Below are 19,845 nucleotides of genomic sequence, written 5' to 3'. Positions count from 1 at the left end.
GTCCTGGGTGGTGTGTTCAACCCGCCTCACCTGGGAGGGACACTTGCAAGGGGGAGGTGTGGAAACTGCTGAAGAGGGGGGTGCATGCATGCGTGCTAAGTCACTTCGGTCGTGTCTGACTCTGTGTGACCCTATGGACTGTAGCCCCCCAGGCTCCTCTGTCCATGGGATGCTCCAGGCAAGAATAATGGAGTGGGTTGCCATGCCCTCCTCCCGGGGATCTTCCCGACCCAGGGATCCATGCCTCCTAGTCTCCTGCATTGGCAGGTGGGTTCTTTACCACTAGTGTCACCTGGGAAGCCCCAGGAGGGGGGTGGGGGAGGGGAATTCCATGGGGGTCCAGGCCCAGCAGCAGCCTGGATCCCCTTGAACATGACTTTGGAACATGGCTTCCTTATGAGAATGGCATCCAGAAATACCACAAATCCTACACAACTTTCTTGGTGGGCTACAGCCCATGGGGTCCACAAAGAGTCGGACATGATTGAGCGACTGACACTTTGAACTTTTGTTGAAGTACACAACTCAGGGTTGGTTCCACTGCTGTGTGTGTGGTGCGGTTTCACTGCGCCTCTGTCTAGACACTAACCATGTACACAACAGCAGCTACTGTTTACAGGCCAGCCCCTTCCAAGGACCTCAATTCTTTTAATTCAGAGATGCCATTTTTCCAAAGGTAATTTTTGATGTCGACCATTCTTAAAGTTTTCATTGAATTTTGTTACAAGATCACTTCTGTTGTTTATGTTCTGGTTTTCTGGCTGCAAGGCATGCGAGATCTTAGCTCCCTGGCCAGGGATTGAACTTGCACTCCCCGAACTGCAAGGCGAAGTCTTCACCCCTGGACAGCCAGGGAAGTCTCGGCAATGCCATTGTTATCACACTTTTAATGCCCGTGGCCACTATATTCCTTGGCCTCCCAAACAGAGCTTAACCTGCCACTTAGCTCACTTGATTGTCTCCAGGCTAAACTCAAACAGTGTATATAAAAGAGGATACTTTACCAAAGCTCATCATTGTTGTCAATGTTATTATTAATACCATTTTACTAGGCTTCATCTACTTCATGGTAAAGGTTATTTAAGGCCTGAGTACAACATTAAAAAAAAAAAAAAAACAAGCATCGCTTTCCAACATTAGCAGAGGAAAGATCCTGTGGAGACTGGCAAAAGATAAAGCTACCAAAGCCTGAAACGCGAGAAGGCAGGACATCAGGGCTTTTTGTTTGTTTCTTGTACGGGGGCCCAGAGTTCTCAGAAGGGGTCATTAATGGCTCCCTGGTTCCTTGGCGGCAGAAGGAACGCAGTGCCTGGCCAGCGGTGGCATTCTTTGGAGACAGGCTGCCCTAGGCTGAACCTGAGTGCACCCAGCTCACAGACACCATTTATTCAGTGCCCAGAAGCAGGAGAATACAGCCTGTTCTCTGCCATAAGAAGGCCCAGTGATTGGAAGGAGATACCCTCCTTCCAAAAATAAATCCAAGTAAAGCCTCCCCTCACCTCCACAGAAACCTGTTCCTCTGCAGACATTAACCACCATCAACCCACCATCAACCACCCACTGACCTGCCAGGAAGCTGGCGCCACACCTGGTTCTCCCTCCCCATCAACATCCACAGTCAACCCACCTAAGACCACCTTGTGACCACCACATCGCCAACCACCCTCTTCTCTTTATCTCCATGTGAAAGTCGCTCAGCCATGTCCAACTCTTAGTGACCCCATGGACTATACAGTCCATGGAATTCTCCAGGAATACTGGAGTGGGTAGCCTTTCCCTTCTTCAGGGGATCTTCCCAATCCAGGGATCCAACCCAGGTCTCCTGCATTGCAGGCAGATTCTTTACCAGCTGAGCCCACCAGGGAAGCCCAAGAATACTGGAGTGGGTAGCATATCCCTTCTCCAGCGGATCTTTCCGACCCAGGAATAGAACTGGGGTCTCCTGCATTGCAGGAGGATTCTTTACCAATTGAGCCACCAGGGAAGCTTATTGCCATAAGCACTATACAATTTCCTTTTTGAAAAACAGCCCCTGCTGCCACCAGGATGAAAGGAACAACTTAATTAAAAAAATTTTTTTTTGGCTGTGCTGGGTCTTTGTTGCTGCAAGCAGCCTTTCTCTAGTTGTGGGATTGGGGCTACTCTCTAGCTGTGGTGCCGAGGGCTTCTCACTGCGGTGGCTTCTCTTGTTGCTGAGAACAGGCTCCAGAGTGCTCAAAATTCAGTAGTTGTGGCTCAGGGGCTTAGTTGCTCCGCAGCATGTGGAATCTTCCCAGAGCAGGGGTTGCATCCATGTCCTCTGCCCTGGCAGGTGGACTCTTCACCACTGGACCACCAGGGAAGTCTGTCATTTCTTGCCTGAACTTCCAAAGCCACCTTCTACATGGCCTCCTTGGCTCCTGTTTGGCTCTTTCCCCTCTCTACCAAGAGATCTTCTAAAACTGTAGATAAGACTGCAGTACTTTTCTGCTTAAGCCTTTGAAGGCTTCCTGCTGAACTGGGAATAATTTAGATTTCTTTACCAAGTCTTGCAAGGCCCAGTGTGATGTGGCTCCGGCCTGTCTTTCCCGCTGCATCAACCTAAGACTCTCTTTTCTGTGGAATGAACAGAATCATACCTGCCTTCCAGGCTGGTCGTGAGACCACTGGGATGAGAAACAGCTAAAACTACTCTGTAAACCAGAAAATGCAGCACAGTAAGATCCCCTGGAGAGGGAAATGGCAACCCACTCCAGTATTCTTGCCTGGAGAATCCCAGGGACAGAAGAGTCTGGTGGGCCACCGTCCATGGGGTTGCAAAGAGTCAGACACGACTGAAGCGACTGAACACGCATGCAAGCATACCACATAACTCTATTCCATTATAATTGGGCTTTTGTGTTTTCACTCCTGTTTTCATGATTTCCAGTTCATTGCTATCTTTTAGTGTTTGCAATTTTATATCCTTTTCAGATATAAGGATATCTATATGCACAAGTCAGTGCTGAACACTCCCATGCCGGTGTCTCAGTATTCCAAAGATAACAACCCAGCTATGATGCGCTTAAAACCGGGACCATATTTGTTCTGCCCTGGGCAGAAAAATTAGAATTTTTACTGAGCAGTCAGATTGCTAGAGGCCTAAAGAGAGATCTTATTTAAATGATAAACCAGGTTATTCTCTTATGAAAACAATGCAAGAATATGATCTTCAATGTCTAACTTTGAATAGCAGCAGATAACGTTTCTTAAGCTCATACACTGTGTCTGTCCTGGATTAAGCACTTTTTGAAAAACTTTTTTTTTTGGGGGGGTGGGCCATTTTTAAAGTCTTTATTGAATTTGTTACAACATTGCTTCTCTTCTTTTGTTTTGTTTTTTTCACCCCAAGGCACCTGAGATCTTAACTCCCTGATCAGGGATCAAACCTGCACCCCCTGCATTGGAAGGGGAAGTTTTAATCACTGGACTACCAAGGAAGACCCTAAGCACTTTTACTGCTTTACTTTTATCAATCCTTAAAGGAATAGTAAGGGGTGTTACAATTGTCCAGATGGGGAAGCTAAAGCTCAGAGAGGTTAAGTAACTTACCCAAGGTCACACTGCTAGTGAGAAATAGAGTTCCACTCCTCTATTTTAATAGCCCATGTTCTTTGTTTTACCCTATGTGTGTTGGGGGCAGGAGAACCAGGAATGTGTCTGTCTGTGAAAAGAGGATACAGCTAATGGGGAAATGGGGGTTAGGCAAATACAAGGCCACCAAGCTCCATGGATGCAAGGGAGTTTGGGCAATAGATTCTTCTTAATGTCAAGCTTCACTCCTTCATGTCTTACATTCTGTCTTGCAAAGTTAGACAATGGTCAACACGTTTCCCCATAATCAGTGAAAAAGAGTGTAATTCTTTTCTTGTAAAGAACAGTCACTGCCTTTTTGCTATTTATACCAAGAAATGCGTATGCATGGATGTGACTGTGTGTGAGAGAAACAGACAGACAGAGAGATGGAAATAGAGACAAACTGAGTATTTAGTCTCGAAGTGTTCAGTTTTAGCAGCTGGCAAAGGTGCTCTGGCCAGAGAGATTCACAGAGAAGTTTTCCTTCCCTTTCACTTGATACTTCATTCATCATTTGCAAACCAATCACTCAGAAGGAGAGAGCAACAAGACCCCCAGGACAAAACTCTACTGTAGTCAGGTCTGCTTTTCTGCCTTGGCAGTTTACCTCCTCTCTCTGGGCCTCAGGTTTCTCAGGAAAACACCTGGATTCCTGGGATTCCACCCAGCTCTCAGACTGGAGGGAAGGTTTTAGATCCATGGTCTCTTCTGCTCTCACCACCTCCCGGAGGAGATGGGCAAGTCAGTCTGGCCACGGGGGCTGGAGGAAGGTGGCATGGTTAAGTGGCAGTTCCTGGGCTAGAGCTACTGACTTTCAAGGCCAATTCCAACATGGGTGGGCTCCACCAAGCGGCTTTCAAGAGCGCAGACAGAGTTTGGGCAGGTACGATGCATGTCTATCCTCTTAAAACAGAAAGCGTTAACACTTTGAAGCCACTGTGTGGAGGTCCCTGGCCACCCCAATGGATCCATGTCTGAGGGCATTTCCTTCTTTCCTTTCCTCTCTCCCTCCCTCCCTCTCCTTCTTTCCTTCCTTTCTTCTCTTTGCAGAGAGAAGAGAACAGTTAGAAGAAGTAGGACATGCTGAAGGAAAGGCGCTGCCTTAGAAAACCTGAGATCCCTGCCAGATATAACTGGAATAAAACCCAAACCAAAACAACACACATACACAAGCACGATGATCTGTGTGTGTGTGTGTGTTTGTCTATGTTGATGAGTAGTAAGAGTAAAGAGCTAAGTATGGATAAAACCCTCCTGGCCACCTGTATTTTCTAGTTGCTCTGTGTTTTACATGTTTTCACAAATCAGTGAGCTTCTTATTAAACAACAGGCCAATTTTCACATGCTAGAGGGAAAAAAGCTCCCCTGCTAAGACGCACCAGCTCCACTGCTACCTGCTGAATGTTCCTTGGGATCCCAAGGCCTTACAGGCAAACAGAACATCAGCCAGGCTAGACCCCACACAAAACCCCAGCAGGCTGGAATGTAGCAGCACAGGAGATGTGGGTTCGATCCCTGGGTAGGGAAGATCCCCTGGAGAAGAAAATGACAACCCACTCCACTATTCTGGCCTGGAAAAGCCCATGGACAGAGGAGCCTGACAGGCTACAGTTCATGGGTCGCAAAGAGTCAGACACGACTGAGTGACTAAACAACAACAACCAGGCTCACCCAAGGGGCTCCGGCTGCTAGAGCTGCAAGGACCCCCGCCTACATGGGGGCCCCTTCAAAGTGGGCAAAACCAGCAGATGAGCAGCAGGCAGGCTGTCCGAAGGGTGTAAGGGCCACCACCAGCAGGGGACAGTTTGTGGGGAACTAATGAAAGTCTCCTCCAACCAAAAATCCCACCCTCAGCCTGCATGGTGAACCTGGTTGGACATTCTCCTGATACTCCTGCCAGAGACGGCAAAGAGAGGCCTTGTGGGGTAAAGAACAGCCCAAGCTTTCCCCTAGAAAGTCCTGGTGGCACTTGTAGATACTTTGGCTACCTGATGCTAAGAGCCGACTCACTGGAAAAGACCCTGATGCTGGGGAAAGTTGAGGGCAGGAGGAGAATGGGATGACAGAGGATGAGATGGTTGGATGGCATCCCTGACTCAATGGACATGGGTTTGAGCAAACTCCAGGAGATGGTGAAAGACAGGGAAGCCTGGTGTGCTGCAGTCCACGGGGTCGCAAAGAGTCGGCCACGACTGTGCAACTGATCAACAACAATAAACTAGATGATCACCTCATCACATCCACAGTTTTTGGATCTGTAAACCCAAATATAATAATGAGACACTGAACGTAGACATCTAGGCCAGGGCCTGGCATGTAGCACATGCCAGAGTAAGCGGTAGCTGTTGTTATAATTATTCAGTAATTTCGAAGGTCTCTGTTAAAAGTTCATGTGCTGACAGGACTGCTCCACCCAGCCATCGCCCACAAGTTAAGATGCCGTTGCTGCTTTGCTTGGGGAGTGAGCTAGGGCCGTGGTTCTCCAGGTGTGGTCCCTGCATCACCTGGGAATTTGTTTGAAGAGCGCATCTGTGGGCCCCACCTCTGAACTGCTGAATTAGAAATTCTGAGGGTGCAGCTCAGTCATTTCATAACCCACTCCCACCCCACCCCAAGGGACTGATGTCTGCCAAAGTTGGAGGACTACCGAGTTCACCCAATGATTGCCAAGACTGGCTGATGAGCAGAATTTCCTGGGAGTGTTCAGAGGAGAAATGCAGGTTCCTGAGCCCATCTCCCTGGGACTCAGAGCCATCAGGTTCTGGGATGCTGCCTGGGAGTCAGCATTTTAACAGGCTCCCCTGGTGATCCCACTGGGCTAGAGGCTGGGTTGGTTGGAGAGAGGGACACACGGAGGCTGGAAGAGACCCAGGGGTGGGGGTGCCTGAGAGGGGGCTGGGAGTGCGGGCCTAGTAGACTGGGGCCGCTGAGAGATGAGAAAGTGCTGAAGACCAAAGTTCTCAATCGTATTTCTATAGATTTATGAGATGGAATCTCCTACTATCGTTCCATTTTCCATCCAGGGAAACTGAGCCCCAAACAGAAGGCACTATTCTAAGTGCAGGTAGCTCATACTTGTAGTCACAGGAACTTAAGCCAGGGGTCTCCCTGCCAAAGTCTTTGCCACTGAGCCCCTCAAGCTCATGCTTACATATTGGCTCCCTCTCAGCATCTCACCTTCTCTGCCAAGCACTGAATCCATGCTCATTCCCCCAGTGCTGGCCATGAGGGTGAGATCTGGGGAGGAGGTCAAGTCAGAGCTCAGACCTGAATGCAAAATCCAGGCTCAGTCACTGAGTAGTTGAGCCACCAAATCGCCTCTCAAAGCCTCAGTTTCCACATCTGTAAAATGGGGATAAAACCTGACATCACAAAGCTGCTGAGCAGGTCAAATAAAGTGACTCAGGTGAAGGTGCTTTCCAAGCTGTCCATCACCCCACAAGCACAAGGACTAGAGAAGGAGCAGGGCTCATTACATCTCCTGCCTAGAGGCACTTACCGTCTAGCCAGGGCAGAAAAAATACACTCAAAGCAACCAGACAGCAAGCAAGTGATGGGCTCCCCGCTGCGTGCAAGGTCACATCTCAGTGCCTTTGCTCAGGAATGCCATCCCCCAATACCCTATAGGTGCAAGGATCCCCACTGATTCGGCTTACAGTCCAGGCCTCAATTTCCCCGCCCCGTGAGCTGCCATGAAGGCAGGAAGTGCAGCTCATTCAGCTTTGTGGTCTCAGAGTGTCTGCCATCTGAAAGGTGTGTACAGGAAGTGGCTGATGCAGGTAGGGAGGCTTCCGGCCAGAGGGTCCTTAGAGACCTACAAGGGCCTTTTCAGGGGTACACCTGCCTCACAGAGTTCCTTTAACACCCCCCTCTGGGGTAAGCATAGCGGGAACAAGGGCTTAAAACCAGCCAACTCCTGGCCCTGCTACCCGCCCCAAGTGTCCCCATCACCCACCCCAGCATCTGAGACACTCAGGTGGGGCTGGCGGATCCGGCATAGTCAGGAGGGGAGGAACGTGAAACAGGAAGTATCAGCTCCACTGAAATCTCCTGAATAAAGGAAAGCGACTAAGCAAGCAGCAGGCATGCAGGAGACACTCGGCGATTCCAATGAGGATTCCTGAGAATCTGGTCATTTGTTTCACCTGTTTCTCCCTTCTTTCCTAGCCTGGAGGATCTGAGGAGGTGTCCACAAGGGACAGAGCTCTGCAGAGTGATGAGCTCTAGAGAGCTGCGTGGGAGATTTCTCCTGTTGCCCCTAGGAGCTGTGCGACCTTGATTGAGTAAACTACGTCAGTCCTCAGGACCTTGAAAATGGGTACCAGGTGACTAGGAGCTAATGAATCGCTCTCCCTTAGAAGATAAAGCGAATAACACAGCAGGCGGGGACACTGTCCCTAGTCCAGCCAAGCAAAACAGGTTCAAAGCTGACTCTGGTCCTGGCTGTGGTTCTTCCATGGAAAAGGGATAATAATGACGATGGTGCTGAGGATGACAACTCATCTTTGCTGAGTACATTCTGGGCACCAGGAACCAGGCAAGCACTTTCATTCATTATGTAATTCAATCCTCACAATGATCCTATGGGCAGATACTATCTTTATTCCCATTTTGCAGTTGGGAAAAGTGAGGCTCAGAGAAGTTTACACCTGGCATGAGAGTCTGGTGAGTGGGGGAAGCAGGATTTGAACCCAGGCTGTCAAGATTCCAGAGCCCATCTGCTTTCCTACTGGAATCTTCTAAACCTGGAAGTCTGTATTCACAGCTGGGAAAGATGGGAGAAGATGTAGAAAGGCAATGAAAATAATAATTTTCCAGACTCAGGACTCAGTCTAGAAAAAAGATCACAGCTGGAGCAGTCAAAAATTCAGTCTGCTAAATTATTTTCAGTACAGGAAACGCATCTCAGGGGCTTGGTTTAAACAGGCAGAGTGGGTGCCCTGGAGGCAGCCCAGGTCTCCAAGGTGGACACCTGGATTCTAAGCCACTGGCCTCCATGTAGCAGCCTACTTAGCTGGGGTGAGGCAGCTGCCCTCAGTCCATTTTCTCATCCATCAGGCATGCTGGATATTCCTGCCTTCGTCACCTCTTAGGTGGAATCCAGATAATGGGTCATATCCATGTCCACCTTCCCACATGCTGAATTTTAAAAGATTTTGTCTCTCATACATTAATTAGTTTCTCCACTAACAAAGCAGTAAAGCATTTGTGCAAATGCTGGAGTTTCTGATCCAAACAAAGTAGCCATTGTTATCCGCTTCCAGCCTAGAGCAAAACGAAAACAGCCCCCCCTTTCCCCCCCAAATGATATTTTTAGGCAGCCAGTGCCACCATATCCTGGGTCGTGTACAGCTTCCACCGGTTTCTGGAATACTGACTCCCATCATGTGGACTTTTAGAAAAACACTGGCCTAAACAGTTTCTGAGGTCTCTTCCAGCACCAAGTTCAACAACGTTGTCTGGACGTGTACTCGGCTAATTGCGAATGTGTAGTCTTCGCTCTCATTTTGTTTGCTCAGTCCTAGAAATGCAAAACCGGGGAGGACCCTTGGACTCTGAAGGAGGTCATCTGAGGATACGGATTGGGCAGGCCTCTGCCACTTCACACCGAGGGTGGAAAACACAGGGAACTCCGTGGGCCCGAGAGGCTGTACCAGCTAAAACTATAAACACGCTCAAGAAGGGTTTAGATGGACTCACGGAGGAGGAGGGAACGAGGGTGAGGGGTAGGTTTTGTCCTAACCCCTGTGGATTTCTGGTTCCTGTTAGCAATACAATGTTTGTTGCGCAGAACAAGGCGGTTCCACTGACAGCATAGCTGATGTTCTCATGTGAGGAGATAAAAAAGGAAGGAAAACAAACCAAGAAAGAAAGAAACGAGGGTATATGATAGTTTCCTGCTGTGACATTTAACTTCTATGACCAGGGGAAAAAAAGGTGTACTGTAGGAAATTAAGAAGTAAAAGAGGAAACATAATCTCTGATTCCAGATGAACTACCTTAACATTTTGCTATATTTCCATCTGTGTGTATGTTTTTTAAAAAATAAAAACTATGTACTGTATGTATCCTGCATTTTTTTTTTTCATTTAACATATAGAAAAATCACATTACTTAACAGACTTATTGTATGCCTTAGGGATTTCTACTACTTATTTATTTAATGATTAATTTACTTAATCATTGAATTCTTTTATCATTCACCTCTTGTTGAACGTTGTTTTTCTTTTCCTAATTTTTTTACTGTATAAATAATGCTGGGATAGACATGCCTGGGGACTTCTTTTCGGAAAAAACAATAAATCTCAAAATCTCGGAGTGCACCATTTCATGTTTCTCTTACATAGACAAAGGGCAGGTGAGGGACAGCCTGGTGAGGACTCCTCCCCAGCGAGCCCTGCATCTTGCTACAATAGAATTTTAAAGGCTCAGGCCAGGAAGGTCTTCCCCAGGAAGACCCTGTTACAGGGTCTCAGTATAGGGTCTCAGAAAGTGAAAGTGCAAGTTGCTTAGTCGTGTCTGACTCTTTTGAGACCCCATGGACAGTAGCCTCCGTCCATGGAATTCTCCAGGCAAGGATACTGGAATGGGTAGCCATTCCCTCCCTTCTCTAGGGGATCTTCCTGACGCAGGGATCAAACCCGGATCTCCTACAGTGCAGGCAGATCTTTCACCGTCTGAGCCATGAAGACTCCTGCACTGGTCCCTGCAAAACGCAGCACTCTGAGACAGACTCATAGCCACAATAAGGACCTAATGTGTAACACAGGGAACTCTACTCAATACTCTATAATGTCCTGTATGAGAAAAGAATCTAAAAGAGAGTGGATAAATGTACACGTATATCACTTTGCTGTACACTTGAAACAAAAACAACATTGTAAATCAATTATACCCCTGTAAAAATTAAAAAATAAAAATAAAACTGTATATAATTTTTTTTTTTTTTAAAGAGAGAGACTCACAGTCACTGGGCTGCAGCTCCCCAGGACGTGGCCCTTATTAGAAATGCAAATCTCAGCTGACAAACCGCCAACACCCAGCTCATCAGCCCCAGCCCCACCCCCACTGCCTGCCCCAGTCGGGTGGCCTCTGCCTTCCATTTTTACCTGAATAAGCCGAAAGGGAGCTGGCTGGGCTGTGGATGAGTCATCGGAGAAGGAAAGGGTCTGCCTGAAATGGAATCGTCTCCTCGGGGTTTTAATTTTACCCAATGAGAGGAAGTCCGTTTCTTTTTTCCCAGCCTTAACTCTACTAAAAGCCATTAAGCACTGCCAGGGATTGGAGACATTTATCTGTTGGCGAACGTGAATGCTGCGTTTTGTACCTCCAGTGGGGAGGGAAATCAAGCTGTTTACTTGGTGGCCACCCCCAACGGACCAAAACGAAGCTCTAACTTGACGGTATGTCTGAAATGCATTTTTAAATCTCAAATTCTCTGGCCTCCATTCCCACCTGTAAAAACACTAGGAATCTGCAAAATTAATTTAGCTGAATTACACTCTGACCCTGAAGCTGGGAAAGATTGAGGCCAGGAGGAGAAGGGGATGACAGAGGAGGAGATGGTTGTATGGCATCATCGACTCAATGGACATGAGTTTGAGCAAACTCTGGGAGACAGTGAAGGACAGGGAAGCCTGGCGTGCTGCAGTCCATGAGGTCGCAGAGAGTCGGACACGACTGAAAGACTGAGCAGCAACACCACCACCACCCTGACCGGCACTGACCACCAAACGCAAATGGGGTGACCAGTAGGTGACCTCACTGAACCGGTTCTTGTTTTGGAAAGGATCGTGGACCACTGAATGCTGCCAGGGTTGCAGTCAGGCTAGTTTATACAATAACCAAGATCAAAGAGAGGTCTGGTGCTGGTTGCCCAGGTGGGCTTCCTTTGGATGTTCAGTCATAAGCAAAGCTTCACAGGACAAAGTCCCTTTAGGCAGGGCGGGCTGCCCCCCAGTGTGTCTCAACGACATAGTGATTATCTTGATTTAAAGTTACTTGAGAAACACTTGGTAGCAAAAAAAAAAAAAAAAAAAAGAACGATATTAAAAAAAACTGGCTCTGGGGACTTTCCTGGTGTCCAGTGGTCAAGACTCCATGGTCCCCATGCATGGGGCCCGGGTTTGATCCCTGATCAGCGAACTAGATCCCACTTGCTGCAACTAAAGAGTTCCCAAGGCGCAGCTAAAGACCCCACCTGCTGCAATGAAGATGGAAGATCCTGAGTGCCACACCTAAGGCCCGGCACAGCGAAATAAATATTTGAAAAACACCCACTCTGACTCTGTCTCTCCCCTTGAAAGTGAGACATAAACGTCCCACGTGAAGTGACCCTTCCTATACCAGAAGGATAGAGAGCATCCTTCTCATGGGGTTAGGAAATTCAAGGCTAAGAAAGTTATAGAAACAAACTGTTACTTCTCCGTTAGTCCACTATACCAAGCACAAGCCCCTTTGTTTCATGTTATCTTCACGAAGAATTGTTTCTTTGTCAAAAAATGATGTACAAACAGCCTGCTTTGGTCATTTGAGAGAAGGTGCCCCATTTCTATGGAAGTCCCATGTTTATGGAGAAAACTGGTTTTTTTCTCACATTAATCCATCATGTGTCATTTCAATGATTAGGCCAGACCAAAAAAAACCCACGGTAGGAGGTAAATTTCCCCCAATCCTGGTGGCTCAGCTAGTAAAGAATATGCCTGCAATGTGGGAGACCTGGGTTTGATCCCTGGGTTGGGAAGGTCCGCTACAGAAGGGAAAGGCTATCTACTCCAGTATTTTGGCCTGGAGAATTCTATACAGTCCATGGGGTTGAAAAGAGTCGGACACGACTGAGCGACTTTCACTTTCACTTCAACCACCTCAACAGGGCAAGTTCAGATTCTCCATCTAGAACGACAAGCCCACTTTCTCATCAATACCCTTTGTAATCAGTTCGTGCCATTCCTTCTTCCATCGATACTTCAAAATGCCCCTCCAAACGTAACTTTTTATAAGAAGAAACCCATCAGACTGAATTCCATCTGTGGTGTCATTCATTCTATATCCTTTCGGCACTTTTTTTTTTAAGTATTTATTTTTATTTATGTATTTGGCTGCACTTGGTCTTCGTTGTGGCGTGTGGGGTCTTAGTTGCGGCATGCAAACTCTTAGCTGTGGCAAGTGGGATCCAGTTCCCCAACTAGGGGTTGCACTGGGCCCCCTGCATTGGGAGCACTGAGTCTTAGCCACTGGACCACCAGGGAAGTCTCTTTCGGCACCCTTAATATTTAGACATCTCAACTGCTGATGCTGTTGCTTTGCGATTGTTGTCACGTGACTTCACTTGTACATTTGGTCTCATCCCTGAGTTCCTTAGCAGGTGAAGGTGGAGCCAGTCTTTTATGTTCAGTCCTTGCTATACTGAATGCTTGTGTCCCCCACCAAAATTTATATGTTAAATCCTAATGCCCAAGGTGATAGTATTAGGAGGTGGGGCCTTAGGGAGGTGATTAGGTCACAAGGATGGGGCCCTTATGAAGAGGATTAGTGCCTTTACAACACAGACCCCAAAGGGCTCCCTTGCCTCTTTCTCCATGTAAGGCCACCATGAGAAGACAGCCGTCTGTGAACTAGAAAGTGGGCTCTCACCAGATACTGAATCTGACAGTCCCTTGATCTTGCACTTGAAGGCTCCAAAACTGTGGGAGATAAGCTTCTGTTGTTCATGAGCCATAAACCCAAAATACATATACCCAGTCTATGGTATTTTATCACAGAAGCCTGAAGGGACTAAGTTCCAACAGTGCCTAAGTAGAGACACTTGCTCTGCTCCTGGAATCCTGGAATAAGATGGGAGGGTTCTCATGTTCCTTTTTTTCTTATTTTCCAATTTGTATGCACGGATTTATGTGCATATCCTTCTAAAGGGAATAGAAGCTCATTAAATAAATTTTGAAAAGTGTAACTCTAACCACTCTAATCACTGCTGTAACTTCTCAAAGTTCTGTAATGAGAGCAAAGGTCATAGGCCTTGCTTACATGCACATCTTGCAGAGTCAAAACAAATGATTTTGTATTTGAAGATTTGGAGCTAAAAATTTCATAAGATGCTCTCGGTAGTGTGGCATAGTGCTGATTGAGAGGATGCACCGCCCCCCCCCCCCCCATCTGGGTTGAATCCTGGCTCAGCCACTTATCAGTTGTGTGGCTCTGGGGGAGTTACTTAACCTCTCTGACTTTGGGTACATCCAGATTCTTTAAAGGATTTCCCTGGTGGCTTAGAAGGTAAAGCATCTGTACAATGTGAGAGACTTGTGTTCGATCCCTGGGTTGGGAAGATTCCCTGGAGAAGGAAATGGCAACCCACTCCAGTACTCTTGCCTTGAAAATCCCATGGACAGAGGAGCTTGGTGCAGGCTACTATCCGTGGGGTCGCAAAGAGTAGGGCACGACTGAGCTTCTTTAAAAAATGTTCTACTACCCATACACTTGATATATTGCTTGCTTTACCCAATGTTCCATGCAAGTATCTACCCTTATTATTACACAGTCCTCACACCCAACATTGAAATAGTTGTGTAATACTCTACTCATTCACTGGTGAACAGTTAAGTCAATGTTTTCTAACTTTTTTCTGAAATGCAGTGTTTCAACGATGGTTTAAAAAAAGATCAACACCCTCAATTTGTAGGATGAGTGATGGCAGATACCAATCTGCCGTCTCCTGGGTGCTTTCGTGTAGAATATAAGCCAACCCACAAGGCCCTGGTAGAGCCCAAACCCATAGTACTTGGTTTATATTTCCAATGAGAATAACCTGGAGTTAGTCATCCAGGGACCCATTCACACACACCATCCATGAATCCCAGGAAGAGGTGGCGGAAATATCTGAGATGAAACAGACCACGCAGCCCCTCAGGGCAGCCCCCTCCCCGCCATGCCGGCGTCCGCCTCGCCCCACGTGCACTGGGCCTGCCTTCACGCTCGTCTCCCTCCCACACACCCGCACGTTCTCTCTACAGCCAGGCAGAGCAGCTTGTCGCCGGGGATGTTTCTCCTGAGGTTCCGCGGATGGACACCAGGGGACACGCAGCGGCCGCGGCTTTGCCTGTCCTCCCGGGTTTTGTTTGGCTTCTCTTTTTGCACAAAATGACCCTGGCTGAGCTGGTTAAAGGATGCACTGTCCCTTACACCCTCCTGAGAGGGTGTGTGTCTTCCTCCTCCTACACACACACACACACACACACACACCCCCCAGGTAATCTCTCTCTCCCTTACAGCCACTCCTGAGAGGGTGTGTGTGTGTGTGTGTGTGTGTATCTTCCTTCTACACACACAAAATATATGTATAGGTATTCTCTCTCTCTCTCTGGCTTCCTTCCTCCTGAGCCCCAGGTCTGCGTTTCTGCCCTGAGGTCAGAGCCGCCCTCCCCACAGACAGACCTGGGCCTGGTTCTCTGAGGTCCCTTAGTTCCCTGCCGGTTGCACCTCACTCTACTCTCTGGATGGGAACCTTCTGGCTGCCCCTAGCGCCCTCCTGTGTTCCAGCTCTTTTCTTCCTCATCTTGTCTCTGTTCCTAATACGTTCCAGGGGCCTGCTGCTACCATTTCTTGATCATTGACTTATGGAGTCTCTTTTTTTTCCCCCTAAAGATTCTGGTTCTGAAATCAGAGCTGGATCACCCTGGGCCTCAGTTTTCTCATCTGTAAAACAGGGATATGTCCGTACTGACCTGCTTCCCAGAGCTGTGTGAGGATTAAAGGAGACAAAACAGGGCTCCAAGAAAGCACATGTTACCAATTATTACCTTATCATTATCATCATTAATTAAAATAACAGAGTAACAACCCTCTGTTATTCTAAAAAGCCAGAGATTCTACCACAGCTTGCCATTCCTAAATTCCTCCATCTCAACCTTCCTAATCTGCCCCTAGGAATCCTTTCCAACCCCACACCCTGATCTCCTGGTTATCTTTTCTTTTTGGTTTCTTTTTTGGACTTGAAAAAAATAACAAATCTGGATGAAGAGTCAGGAGATCTGAATTCTTTCTAGTGAAAATGGCTGGTGACCCTGGGCAAGTCATAGTCTCTTTGGGTTCCATCTCTTTCACTTGCAAAAAAGGAGGTTGGACTGTGGTGTTGGAGAAGACTCTTGAGAGTCCCTTGGACTTCAAGGAGATCCAACCAGTCCATCCTAAAGGAGATCAGTCCTGGTTGTTCATTGGAAGGACTGATGTTGAAGCTGAAACTCCAATATTTTGGCCACCTGATGTGAAGAGCTGGCTCATTTGAAAAGACCTCAATGCTGGGAAAGATTGAGGGTGGGAGAAGAAGGGGACAACAGAGGATGAGATGGTTGGATGGCATCACTGACTCAATGGACGAGTTTGGGTGAACTCCAGGAGTTGGTGATGGACAGGGAGGACTGGTGTGCTGTGGTTCATGGGGTTGCAAAGAGTTGGACATGACTGAGCGATTGAACTGAACTAGACCAAAATAGGATTTTCCCAAGCATGTTCTGGGCTTCCCTGGTGGCTCAGATGGTAAAGAATCTGCCTGCAAAGCAGGAGGTCTGGGTTCAATTCCTGAGTCAGGAAGAGTCTGCCAGAGAAGGAAATGGCAACCCACTCCAGTATTCTTGCCTGGGAAACCCCATGGACAGAAGGGCCTGGTGGGCTACAGTCCATGGGGCTGTAAAGAGTCAGACACAACTGAGTGACTAACACTTTTCCAAACATGTTCTGGAAGCTTCCAACACACTTGAGCCTTCCAATCCACCCCTGCTCCCCTACCTTGACCTCTCTTGGCTCAGAGAAGGGCCGTAAGTGACCAACCGAGCACCCAGCTCCACCTCACTTAGCTCACTGTCAGATCTGGATACTGTCTACACTGCCTGGAGCCTCAGCAGATGGTTGCAGGGCAGATCCAGCCCCTCTCATAAAAAGAGATTTTGAATGGGCGTAAATCTCAGCTCTCTCTGTAAGCAAGGAAAATGAACTGCCAGCTCTGCTGAAAAACTAGGACAAGGTTCTCTTTAGCAAGTCTCCAGGTACTGTTCAGGCAATCACTGGGTATCACGAGCCCTAAAATATGCCCCCGCCTGGTACAATGTCTCCTGATTAAGCTGGCTGCCAGGCCCTGGGTATTTCAGCCAGGGATGGTGAATTCTAAAACCACACAATTACTAGTAGTTTGGAAAAAACCTTTAGAAACACCATGCCAATCATTTAATTCATTTTCCAAGTCCTTTTTTAATGCAAAATATGCTAATATGTTGTTGGAGTGTCCAGCCGGGAAACCTGCTAGAAACTGGGGCCTCTCTTGCTTGGAGGTTAAGCGGAGGGCTGGTGGGAATGGAGTACATTTATAAGAATGGCCCATTTTCCCTCCGGGGAAGAAAAGCGGCTGATGCCACTGGGCTCAAGTGTTTCTTTGTGCTCCCTTCAGCCGCAGAAGGTGTGATCACTCTCACAGCCACAGATTTGGGGCATAATGGGCTGCTTTTCTGCCCAAAGCCCAAGTCCTGCCCCTGGTAAGTAAGACGTGTCCTTGAGAAGTCTACTGGCTCCTGGGGAGCAGGAGACAATGAAGGAGGAAATAAAGAAGGGATGAGAGAGAAATTTATGGCTTGAAGGAATAAATTAATTGAGGCCCGAAGGGGCTGCTGCAGCCTTTGAAAAATGACAGAAGCCAGCAAGACTCCATTTCTCTCACTTTTAAAAGGGAGGAGGATCAATCACAGACCAGCGTCTCTATTCTTAGAGGTTTTAGGTGAATCAGCCTGTTTACCAAACATTACACCTATTTTGCCAAAATCCATGGGCTTCTATGTATCTTCTTTTTCATAGCTGATTCCACAATATCATTACAAGTTGCTGTTGTTGCTTATTTAGTGAGTACATACTGCTGCTGCTGCTGCTGCTAAGCCATGTCAGTCGTGTCCGACTCTGTGCGACCCCAGAGACGGCAGCCCACCAGGCTCCCGCATCCCTGGGATTCTCCAGGCAAGAACACTGGAGTGGGTTGCCATTTCCTTCTCCAATGCATGAAAGTGAAAAGTGAAAGTGAAGTCGCTCAGTCGTGTCTGACTCTTCACGACCCCATGGACTGCAGTCTTCCAGGCTCCGTCCATGGAATTCTCCAGGCAAGAATACTGGAGTGGGGTGCCATTGCCTTTTCCGAAGAGTACATTCTACTGGGCCCTATCTCTGTATATCCAGTGCTGTGTTGGTTTTGGGCTTCTCCGATGGCTCAGCGGATAAAGAGGAGCAATGCAGGAGACACAGGAGACTCAGGTTCGATCCCTGGGTTGGGGAGATCCCCTGGAGGAGGAAATGGCAACCCATTCCAGTATTCTTGCCTGGAGAATCCCATGGACACAGGAGCCTGGCGGGCTACAGTGAGGGTGGGGATGGCACTCAGGAGTATAACATGGGGATCTAGCCCTTTATAGCCAGTGTTAACTGAGCCTCTCCTGTCTTCCAGGGACAGAGCCTTGACTGCAGTGAGAAAAACACACATCCAGACCCAAAGGAAGTGAGGCCGACATGGCAACATCTCCCCTGACAGGGAAAGTCGAATGCAGTCTATCGAGGCTCCGGCCCACCGCTTGCAAACAGGTGGTTGGGACTGGATTTGGCCCTTAGATATATTTTCTTTGACTTTAAACAATGCTTTAAATATTTTGGGAGTATCTCATAAAAATCAAGATTTCCAGGTCTTCTTGAAAAATTCAAAAGGGGCTCCCCCACCTCACTGAATCCATATCCTTGCATGGGAACACTCAGTGGGATCTCAGCGGCAAGTGTCCCTTTTAGACTGGGCATGGATGCTCTACTTTGCCAGTCACCACCACTCCTTATTACTCACCCCTGGCTAGCCTCCTGCATTCTGCTCACCTGCCTGGCCTCTGTATGCATTTGGGTTTGCAAGCCTGACTTAAGCCACGCCCCTTACTTGCAAATGAGGACTCTGAAGCCCAGAGAGATTAAGACAGGAGACTTACAGGTCTCTGTTGGACACCTGGGTCTGTGCTGTTTTTACTATGTCACACTGTGTGCCATCAGGGGCAACCTAGGGGTTGTTTTTAGTCATTAAATCATGTCTGACTCTTTGTGACGCAATGGGGTATAGCCCATCAGGCTCCTCTGTCCATGGGATTTCCCAGGCAAGAATATTGCAGTAGGTTGTCATTTCCTTCTCCAGGGGATCTTCCTGACTCAAGGATCGAATCCGTGTCTCCTGAATCTTCTGCATTGGTGGGCAGATTCCTTACGGCAGAGCCACCAGGGAAGCCCAACCTGGGGGTATATGATGCACTGAATAAATGAGGACCATCACAACTACTTTGAGGAGCAAATGAATGAATGATGGACCAGCCCAAACCATAGAAGCAGGCGTGCAGGCTCCATGGTGGACAGCGGGCTAAGGAGGCTTTGCAACGTGAGTGGAATAAGAGCAGGCCTGGGAGAGCTCAGAAAAATAGTTAAGGGTTCCTGGCTGACTTGAGGGCCTGGAACCCCATTTATTTAGTTTTTGTGGCTTATTAAATTGTGTTTTTATTGTAAAATAGGACATAGAAAAGCGTATAACATACAAATTATTTTAAACTGTTTGTGATGATTTTTTTTCCCCCTTTGGTTCTGTTTTCTCTCAAAAAGCCATCAAAGTTGCTTCAAAATCAGGGTTTTCTGTGCTTTTCAATCTGCACTCCCTGCAGAGTAAGAAACCAGCCTACTTCTTCTAGGCTGATATGGTGTAGCTGAAATACTAGGGGGTGAGCAGGGAGACCTGGGGTTCAATCCCCACTTGGGTGCATGGGGAAGGCGGTTTGCCCTCTCTGACTGCAGATGGGGAGACAGGACCAGATCTTCACGAGGTGCCACTGTTCAAATGCTCTAGGATTCTGTGAGGCCAGGAGTGCTGGGGAGAGCGGAAGGCATCTGCGAGGAGGTCCAGGAAAGGCAGCTCAGTGATCCAATCACTTTGTAGCTCAGGCCAGAACCAGAACTGTCATCACGGCTACATCAGAACCTCAAACCAGGTGCCAGAATCTGTCCTAAGTCCCTCCAGGTGACAAGATGTTGGTGAAAAGGGAACTTAGAGGTCATGGGCTCCGGGCCAGCTGAGTATGAGTAGTTTGGATGAGGGATGTGACCTGCCCAACGTCTGACTCCGAGTATTAAACACAGCACCCCAGAGGCCTTTCCTGCCCCCTTTATTCCAAGCAAAGGCCAGAGGCCTGGAGATATAAATAGGAAGGTTTC

At 47.9% G+C, this 19,845-nt stretch overlaps 1 protein-coding gene across 4 annotated transcripts in view; it reads right to left on the bottom strand.

Moving 5' to 3' along the window:
* ZHX2 (zinc fingers and homeoboxes 2) overlaps window positions 1-19,845 on the bottom strand; it is a 181,433-nt gene that overhangs the window by 116,065 nt on the left and 45,523 nt on the right. Inside the window, exon 1 of one of the 4 annotated variants that reach the window (XM_086337038.1) lies at window positions 1-19,845. This exon is cut by the window's left edge and continues 11,937 nt beyond it. The exons of the other annotated variants lie outside the window; for them this stretch is intronic. The gene's annotated coding sequence lies outside the window, so the exon portion shown is untranslated. 4 annotated transcript variants of the gene reach the window in all.

This window comes from Bos grunniens, chromosome 14 (genome assembly GCF_055505025.1).
Source record: "Bos grunniens cultivar Pamir isolate PY7600 chromosome 14, Bosgru_T2T1.0, whole genome shotgun sequence".
NCBI lineage: Eukaryota > Metazoa > Chordata > Mammalia > Artiodactyla > Bovidae > Bos > Bos grunniens.
This window is presented reverse-complemented; position numbering and strand designations above follow the sequence as displayed.